This window comes from Pelmatolapia mariae, linkage group LG16_19 (assembly GCF_036321145.2).
Source record: "Pelmatolapia mariae isolate MD_Pm_ZW linkage group LG16_19, Pm_UMD_F_2, whole genome shotgun sequence".
NCBI lineage: Eukaryota > Metazoa > Chordata > Actinopteri > Cichliformes > Cichlidae > Pelmatolapia > Pelmatolapia mariae.
Genome location: NC_086241.1, coordinates 30,748,902 through 30,758,797, shown reverse-complemented (window position 1 = coordinate 30,758,797; position 9,896 = coordinate 30,748,902). Strand labels below are relative to the sequence as shown.

At 40.3% G+C, this 9,896-nt stretch overlaps 1 protein-coding gene across 1 annotated transcript in view; it reads left to right on the top strand.

Annotated features, from left to right (window-relative positions):
* Positions 1–308: 308 nt before the first annotated feature.
* Positions 309–9,896, top strand: part of LOC134645622 (SH3 domain-binding protein 4) — a 52,284-nt gene continuing 42,696 nt past the window's right edge. Inside the window, exon 1 of the mRNA XM_063499128.1 lies at positions 309–425. The gene's annotated coding sequence lies outside the window, so the exon portion shown is untranslated. The remainder of the gene's footprint in view (positions 426–9,896) is intronic.

Genomic DNA, 9,896 nt, shown 5'->3' with positions numbered 1-9,896 from the left:
GCAGTAAGCATATAATATCAACACTACATATACATGAAGATAAAAGCATAAAGTGACACAACAACAGTCACAACAGTTTTTTAACAACAGTTAAAAAAGCACTTGGGCTTAGCCGTTTATTGACTTTAACACTGAATGCTGAATGTGGCTGTAGATGTCATTGTTGCTGCTTGCTGCTCTAGAAGAGTCATTTGAAGCAGCAACATCGTGACATCATGTCCTTATGGAAATGTCTCCCGGTGAGGCCCCTCCCTGTCCGGGTGACATCAGCCGGAGCTCGGCTGCTTTCCTCCAGGAGTCCTCGGTGTAACCGCACATACACATCCAGCGCCGCCACCGGGAGAGCTCGACGGAAAGGGCGCCTGCTCGGCTTTTCTAACCGCTTTTCTTCATGGGACAAAACAATATTAATACTTCCCCGCCAGGTAAGCTTCCATCTTTCTTTCGTCTTCACTTGCCTCCGCGTCAGTTAGAAATGATTTTTAAGAGACAATTATACTCTACCTGAGGGCGGCAGTTTAAGAGCAGCAACTTTTTCTTCTTTTTTTATGAACCTCAGCGTGGAGAGTGGTGCTTACATTTAGGCTGGTAGGGGAGAAAACGGCACTTTCTAGCTGGGTTTTAATTCCAAAATGTTCTCACTTAAACAGTTACACGGCTTTATTTGGCTTGTTCTCCCTGTCTCGCTGTTTCCTCTCTGTGAGTGCAACTCTATCATACCTGCCTAATAACTACAGTAACGGGTCTTTCCGCCGTTCATGTAGCGGTTCTTTTGCCTCGTTTGCGCTGCTAAAAGTCATGTGTGACTCTTCTTCAAGTGTAAAATCCGTCTGAAACACAGCTAAAGCCTCGGTAAGCTGTAATAACTGTCGGATAGTGAGCTGTAGCAGTGTTACAACCTGATAGTCTCACTGTATGCTAATGTTTAGTTCCTAGCTCAAATAGGGCTGTGGGTGCGTGTACTGTGGGTGGTGGTGGTGGGGGTCTCACTGGTTTCCATGACAACACATTAACCACAACACTGATTACGACTCAAGATTTGACAGCAGCACCTCCACCACAATCATCATCCTCACAATAACTACAAGCTGCAGTTTTCTGGGTCAGAGCTTTCACACAATGCACACTGGGTCATCACCCTTGCTCCTGCATTGGCATCCCTGACCTCCAGGGCCCTAAACCAGCGCCCCACCTATCATTCCTCCACCTACTCACCACCTGGACCAGTAGATCAGAGCTTTACTGGCTCCCTTAATTTTCACTGGCCCAAGGGGAGAAAAATCCACCCCATCACTACAGAACACATTTGACTGTAATGCAGTCCTAGCACTAGCCCCACTCTAGAGCTCCCATGGGTCATTAGAAACTCTTTTGTTTGTATAATTTTGTTGTATAAAATGTAAAAATGCTGCATTTAAGAAAAGCTCATCACCAGTAGGATTCATTTGTACAGGTTTTAAAGCTGTGGCGGTTTCTAGATACTTGCTCGATGTTGTCACCCTTTTGTTATCAGCATCTAGTGAAGCTAGTAGGTTCTAGGACACATACAGGCAAAATATGTCCTGTGCACATCTCAGTCTGATGTCCAATGGAACAAAAAGGAACAACCCACAAAAACATTAGGTGAAAAGCAGAGTTATGTTATCTGAATTCCAACAGAATTTAGATAACATAGTGCTGAATTCCCCACTTGTGTGTTCCATAAAGTACTTTATTTATACAGTAATGCAAGTCTATCCTGCAGTGGAACCTACACAAGTAAAAATAGTTTGACTGAAGTATTACAGCAGTAATAACAAAACAAAATAACTGGAGTTCATTCATATATGTACAGTATAAAGGATGGGTGTAGTTTCTGGGTATTAAAAGTAAAAACAATATGAAAGTGCCTTTTTAATTGCCAGCCGGGCCATGGGCTGTGGTTGTTTTAGTTCTCTATACGTCTCTATGATGGTCCTCAGCCCTGACTAGTGTAAACTCATTTTTTGTGCTCATCATTATTTCCGATCATCTTAAATAAAATGTGTCGACACTTGTTGAGCATCACTTCGAAGCTGTTTGGGAGTCATCTTGTTCTTTCAAAAATGCAGTTCGAATAAAATGCTTCCAGGGGAGTCCAGGGTTAGCTTAAGTTATTTAGCATCACAGGTGACTTTGCGATCATAACTGGTAGAATAATTGCTAACTTTACACATATTTTATGATCTCTTTGCTACATTGGGGCATTTGTTATCTGGAACCCAGCCCTTACCACCCCAGGTAAAAGTAGCCTAATCTTAATCTTGAGAAATATGTAAAGAATCTTGAGATAAATTAATATGCCAACAAAAACAGCATGCTAGCTTTTTCTGATCTTGAATCTGTATAGTATTAGTGAAAGTTGATATCCTTCATAAGGACACATTAGGCACACAGCTTTGGCTGTAAGCACATAAGCCCCACCCACCCGCTGTTCCAACTTTTGATTCATGAAGGGCAGCCAATTAGAAGAGAGTTGGGTTTAAGGAAATTTGAAGAAAGCTATAACAAACTGTTTCAGACAGACATGAATCTTAACTGCAGATTTAAGAGCTGTTTACTCCCAATAATATTTAAAATAAATGACTGCCAAATGTCAGCTGACAGTGAACACGTATTTGCAAGCCAGACTGATCATCACTCACTCAAGACAGCTGAACAGACTTAATTGTCACAAAAATAAGAGATCTCTTTCTGACAGCTTAGACAATTACATGAAAAATAGATTCAGCGTGGAGAAAATATGCAACTACAGTTTACTAGCTCATACTTAAATAGTTAATAAAATAATTAAACTTTGGCAAATATGCATCCCAAAAGTCTCTGTAGAGAATTATTCTTGTTTTTGTCATTTTCTCCGTGTATACACAGTATATGAGAGCATACAAGGTGGCATGGTGTGTGATGTGCACATATATAAATGCACTGAGTGTGTAAATATTGAGCTCTCTGAGCTGATTGTTTGAGCACACCTGGCGTGTAATGGGTTGATGTGGCACAGTGTGCTATTTACTTCTCTGTGCTGAGAGTCCGATCAGCTATTTACATTTCCAGAGTCACTTTGTCTGTGTGGTGTACTGGTGGTGGCTCCTTGACGTTGTTAACAAATGCCACTTTGTAGATTCACTCTCTTTTTTTTGCATCTTTAGTGCTTTTTCCTTTTTGTCAATAGGAAGGCTGTTTTTCTGTCAGTGAGTCATGTTTCAAATGAAATCAGATGATTCTTTTACTGGGTTGAAAAACGGCTACAAATGAATTAACGCCCACTTTGGATTTAAATAACACTTCAGAGCAGTCTTTCTAATGTTCTTTTGTAATCACTTGTACGTCACGTCTCAAAGCGCAAACTGTGTTTTACGCTGAGTGTGATATCCTTGTCATCTGTTGACATCATGAAAATATAGTCAAATTTCATTCACAGCTCTGTTGCTTTGAGCGTCATAAATGCTGATAAGTTGATATAAAAATAGAGCATGAAAAGATCAACAGATTAAAAGAAGTCCACAGAATAGCTCTGTTACTAAAGCTTGTTTTCTTTTTTACATATTTGGTTAATCGGTGAGTTTTAGAGCTGCTGGTACATGGATTTTAAAGCCAGTTGCCTCCTGTCTCCTGCTGTAATGTTCTCTGTGTAAGGAAGGGAAGAGGGTAAGTTTATTTACAAGTAGGGCTGCCACCATTAGTCGACTAGTCACGATTACGTCGACTATTAAAATCGTTGACGACTAATTTAATAGTCAACGCGAAGCTTTGTAAGGTCCCAAAAGACGCAGGAATAAGTAGTAGGATTTAAGAGTGTAATAACGGACTGAAACAGAAGATGGCAGCACTGCATGTACAAGGATGCCAGCTGCCGTTAAACCTCGAAGAAGAAGAAGAAGCAGTGTCTGGTGTCGTAGCTGTGTCCAAATTCAGGAACCGCATCCTCCTGTGCCCGCATTTGTAGGCTGATTACGTTACAGCGACACGACGAAGACTGTCCAAATTCGAAGACTCCGACAAATGCGGCCGACAAATGCGCCCTTCATTTCCCCAGATTTGAAGGATGGGTCGGGTGTATACTTCGTGGCCCAACCTATCCCAGAATTCATAGCATGGCCCTGCTCAGTTTCCAACAAAGGCGGCAGCTAGTTAGTTTTAATATTACTCTTATTATTCTTTCTGGGTCACAAAATAAACGTTTAACAAATTTTCAGGCGAGAATGTAGCTGTGTAAACTTCAAATATCTGCTCGGTTTATCAAGACACCACATATTTTCAAAAGCGCTCCGACGTTTTCGGAGACGTCTGTTACCCACCAGCTCGATAGCTAGCCGGGGTTCAAGGTTCACTAGAGCCGGTGAGAACACCGGACACCGGAATCGTTTTCAAACCCACCGCCGTCTTTCCCTACTCAGGTTAAACATGATATATGAGTCACTTAGATAACTTAAAAATGTTATTGTTTGGCTTTTTTCAGTATTTTATTTGTTCCTGAGTAAATCAGTTTGGCTGAGATTAAAGTTAGTTTTTACACAGCTGAATAAACGTCAAGCAGACAACTGATTATCAGAAGTGTGAGATGCTCGAGAATATACTCCGGTGTCCTGTTATATTTTAGATAGCAAGCAGCAGATGGCTGAGTTTATTAAACTCCAACGAAACAATCTGCAAATTTCATTAAAATTTAATAAACTATCATCTTGTCTTTATTTTTAAAGCTGTAAGCTAATGATAGTTATATAAGAGCAGATGCATGCTGGTGCAATAAGCTGTACGTTTTACGTCCAATGGATGCATGATCTGATTAGTCGACTAATCGCAAAAATAATCGGTGACTAGTCGACTATAAAAATAATCGTTTGTGGCAGCCCTATTTACAAGTGCATTACATATTGCATTAAAACAAAAATCACCCAAAAATATGGACTTTTTTTTAGGACTGCTGTTAGTTTAAGAAACAGTGTTCATTGGGGCAGATGGGTGCCCCTCCCTGAGCTGGGATCTGCTGGAGGTTTCTTCCTGCTAAAAGGGTTTTTTTCTTTCCCACGGTCGCCAAAGTGGTTGCTCATAGTGGATTGTTTGATTGTTATGGGTTTCTCTGTATTATTGTAGGCTCTTTATGTTACAAAATAAAGTGCTTTGAGGCAGCTGTTGTTGTGATTTGGTGCTATATAAATAAAATTTAATTGAATTGTTCAGACTGCTACAAGGCTTGAAGTTTTCTTTTTTTTCCCTCCATAGTTAACAAGTACAATGAAAGCACAAAATCCAACAGCCTGTCAGTCCATCTTTAAATATTCACTGATTACACTGCCCTGTCTGTAACTTTCCACTCCAAGCTTACCACTTTCCCCTTATACACATTTCTCAGAGCACAATATAAAGCCTTTATAAATATATAAAGCCAAATGATCTTTGTTGCTCTGATGAGAATATGTACCATTTTACTGGGGACCTTTTTGAGTGAGGGATTAATGCATCTTTGTGACAACACGATGGGGTATGTGTGATTAAGTCAGAATAACTACTCTGTGTGTGTGTGTGTGTGTGTGTGTGTTTATCGTAATTAATGAACTTGTCACCCAGTGCAACATTATGGCTCACTAATGTATTTTTAATAGTTTTTGGATGATAGTGGAGGTCTGTTACACAGAGAAATAAGATATGCACGCACAATATTTAAGTATAAAAAGAGACATTTAGAATATTACCAGAAGTTTGAGAGATAGAAAACAAATCTATGAATTAAAAAGGACATTACTGAAAAACTCTAAATATTTCTGTAATGTATTTGAAGTGTGCGGCTTACACAAAACTAAGTAAACAGTATCCTCTACAGCAGCTTCTGAATCCGAAACGACCATACCACGTGTGTTATTATTTCATTCCAGGCTACCCTTCCTTGTCTCAGACATTTCTATGAGCCACACATTGCAGATACACCAACAGTCATATGGCTGATTGCAGTGTAAATTTGATTTGTGGTGCGTGACTGAGGTTAACGTGGCTCAACGTCGTTTACAGGTCTGTCTGTTTGTTCTGGACATTTTATCACCCGGAGCAAAACTTACTTCATCTTTCTATCACTTGGAGGCCTGATCCTGTCTTTCAGCTGGACTTGAACGGACTTCATTGTGTGAATGAATACATGTGATTCCAGATAAGCGTCACCCCCACCCCTCCCCTCCTTCCCTCTCCCCTCCAGGGGTGAACGTGCGTGTCCTGGTGTCGCTCTAGCTCAGTTCCAGCTGATTACAGCATGAGTTATGACAGCATGGGCACTGCTGCTGTTGGCATCAGACAGGCAGCTGGTCCTCACCTCCAACTCCCACCCAGCAGCACAGGGCCACCATCATCAGCTTTACTTGTCAGGGACTGAAGCCAGCCTTTATATCAGGGGTGAGTCATACTGGAGCTCGGTCTTTCCCTAACTACCTCCCCTCTTTTCACGCTCAGCATCAGCTGGCGCTTAGAGTGAGTGTTCCACTGCTGCACGCGAGTCATCGCCACCTGTTATCAAGAAGGAAACACAGTGTTTATCAGATTGATTTGCTTCAAGGTTTTTAAACCGTGCTGTATGACAGTCTGTGTGAACATCAGTGTCCCTGCAACATTGTTTGGTATTCAGAACTGCAGCACATTAGAGGTGACTCCAAGGATGGCAGTGTCTGATGGTCAGACATTTGTGTTAGTTCTGAGAGGAGTGTGACGTTTCTGACAGGAATTCAACAACATGTGAGGTACATGGCGAGTGTACAGAGATCTAAAACACCCTGTAAATCTGTTTAGATTACACAGTACTTTGTCTGATGAGATGCTAATTGGGCCTCATTAGAGTGACAAATTCTGTGTGGCTTGTTGATTTTCTAGCCTTCCTGAGTGGTTATTAAGACTGTAAAAGTTTTGGAAACTGTTCTTTTTTGTAGGAGATAACATGAACAAATGTTTTTCACAATAAATATTTGCTGTTGGCTTAATGGGACTTCACACAAGAATTGACTAGCAGCGATTTAGTGACCAGAGACCTGTGGCCCTATGGCAGAGCTTCCCTGGTATGTCCCTCACCTGGTCCTCTTTTCTTCCCGATATACACTTGTAGACCAGCAGGGACACTTGTGAGGTGGGCTTGATGGTCAGAAACACCTCTTAATGAGGGCACGCCACTGTCCCTCATCATGACCACCAATTGTTTTCATTTATATGTGTATCTATTGTATTTACACATATATATCTTTTAATATCAAATGACCATATATACATTTAGTATTTATACTGTTTGTATTTATAGTACAAATACTGTAAAAAAATAGAAATTACCATACAGTATTTGCAATATTTTGGTTGAATTCCTTTTTAGTTAAAGGAAATTCTAATAGCCACCCATTTTGCAGAGTTTACAAGTTGACCCGCTGCTACAGCTAAGCAGCACTTTTTATTTAACATGCACTTTTACAACTATTTTTAAGCTACATCCATAACATTAGTTATTGTATTACCTTAGCCTGCTGTTTTTGTTAGCTGTTTTACACAGTTTGGCCAGTTAACAGAGTTAGAAAATAGCAAGTTTCCTTGTCATTGTTTTCTAGCTGAAATTCTTAAAGTATCACCTCTCCGGGGACCATGGAATAAGTGGGAAATCTACACTTTAGCTCCATCATAACCACAACCCCCTATGAAACCCTACAACACAACCTACAGTGTAAAATGTAACTGTCGCAGCTTGCAAGTATTGTGATCGATCTGTTCAGTATCATCAATTAATACTGTGAGTGGAAAACATGACCAAACTAGTAAACGATCATGGTGGACTGATGGACTGTTTGACGTGTCCATCAGTGTGATTTTTAGGATGTGTAATATAGATTCAAGCTTCACAGCTTACATATCATTGGCTTCAGTCTGTGGACTTGTTAAAGAAAGCAAAAGGGAATGAAGTGTGTGTGTGTGGGGGGGTGTTGGGGCTAGGGTATAGGGGTGTGTGTCTGTGTGTGTGCTGCCATTGTTTTCAGGATCGTGACAAGACTGGTAACACTGAAAACAGCCCAGTGAATTTGCTGGTAAAGGCAGAGAGTGACAGTTAAAGCGTGATCTCTAACCTCGTCTTTGTCGTCAGAAGAATACATTTTTCTCTTTTTCTCTCTCCTCCTTCACTTGAATAGTGCATGATTTCATTTGAAGCTTGGCATTCCTCGCATTCCTCCATACTTTTTTTTCCTGCAGCTCCATTCCACCTTGGTGTGTTTATATAGTGAAGTAAAAGACTGGATGATGGAGGCATCTGCTGCAGCAGTGACACATCACACAGAATACTTTTGTGGTGTCAGAAGAAAACTGAACTGGTATCTACAACTAATCTTTATCTGTAAATATGTACTTAAGAGAATGCAATCGGGACTGCCAGAGACAGAGGAGTTTAGAGTCAAAATATTCAAACATGCACGGTTTATTGCCCCTGGTCATCATTGCAGTACTCTAAGGAGAGTCTGTGAGCCAGCACAGTCTGTGTCTGAGTGTAAAAGAATAAGTGGACTGAAATTTTGTCCTCGGCATTCATGTGGGTTTTTCTAAAATCAGACACATGGACTTCAGACCCTAAGACAATCAGGAGTTCTGGCTTGGAGAGTTCTGTTAGTCAAAAAACAGAAATAACTAATAATTCATAAAACAAGAGCAATGACGGTATGTGACACCTAACTCAGTGCAGGCTCAATGAGATGAGCAGATTCCTTCTTTGGTTTTTAGGTGATAGCTAAAACTGTTTCCAGACAAGCGCTTTACTGCTTTACTGATTAACTTGTCTGTTAATCAGCAAGATTGAAAGAAAACTAGCAGGCTGAATTTCTTTCAACCTGGTGGAGTGGTGGAGCATCGGCAAAATGAGAAGTCTGAACCAGGGTTGGTTCTAAAGTCTGAGTGCTGATTAGATCATTAAGCCGTTGGTTAACAGGAAATCCATTAACAGCTATTTATTTACTAGTAATTTTGTCATCTTCCTGGTTCCAGGAATTGCGTATACAAATTTAAACTAAAACAAGTGAATGTCAGGTATTTCCATATCCGTTTCCATTTCTGCTCCACCTGAAAATCTGTAGGCAAATTAGATACCAGCAATTTTCACATCAGGAGCCAGAATCATCATGGTTTTTCCTCTGTGGTGTCCGATGACTTTGAATAATGAATAAAACAAAAGCAGACTGTTTACTGTTGGCTTGTGCAGTATCTGCTAATGAACATTACTGCAATGGAACATAACTTATTTCCTCTTTTCAATGCTTTAACTTCACCCCTTATTTTTCCTTGTTGCTCATGCTTTCCTTTTTCTCCTTTTCAGCATACATTAATTTTTTTCTATAACTATTGCTATAGATAGCAGTAGGGCTGTTCGATACAACAATATATATCGGATGACCATATGAAAACGTCTATTGCTTCATATTATGCTATCATTTGTTTCGTGGTGTCGTAAAATAAACTGTTTCTGGCAATATTTTTCATTGTTTTGATGGTCACTGTAGAATTCCTTAAAGTTCTCTCTTTCTCTTATATTTAATATAACCACACTACGGACGGACAAGCCACTGTTTTTATGCATTGTCGTTAGCAGCAGCGACCGTAAAACCATCGTGTGGCTCCACCGTCCGCTTGTTGATTTTCCACATAAACCTTTCACAATAAAGCTGAAGAGCCTGTTGAGATTTTTCAAAATAAACTGAATCACGTGAAATAGTATGCAGAGTGTTTACGGACGAGAAGCTAAAAAGAGCCGTCAGGTGCTAAAAAATAAACCTTAGAACAGGCTTTTCCCCACAGCACGCCATGTAATAAATACTCACAAAGAAATTTGCGGCCATTTCAACTTATGTAACACTTGACTCTAGGTACACGACGCCCAGCTT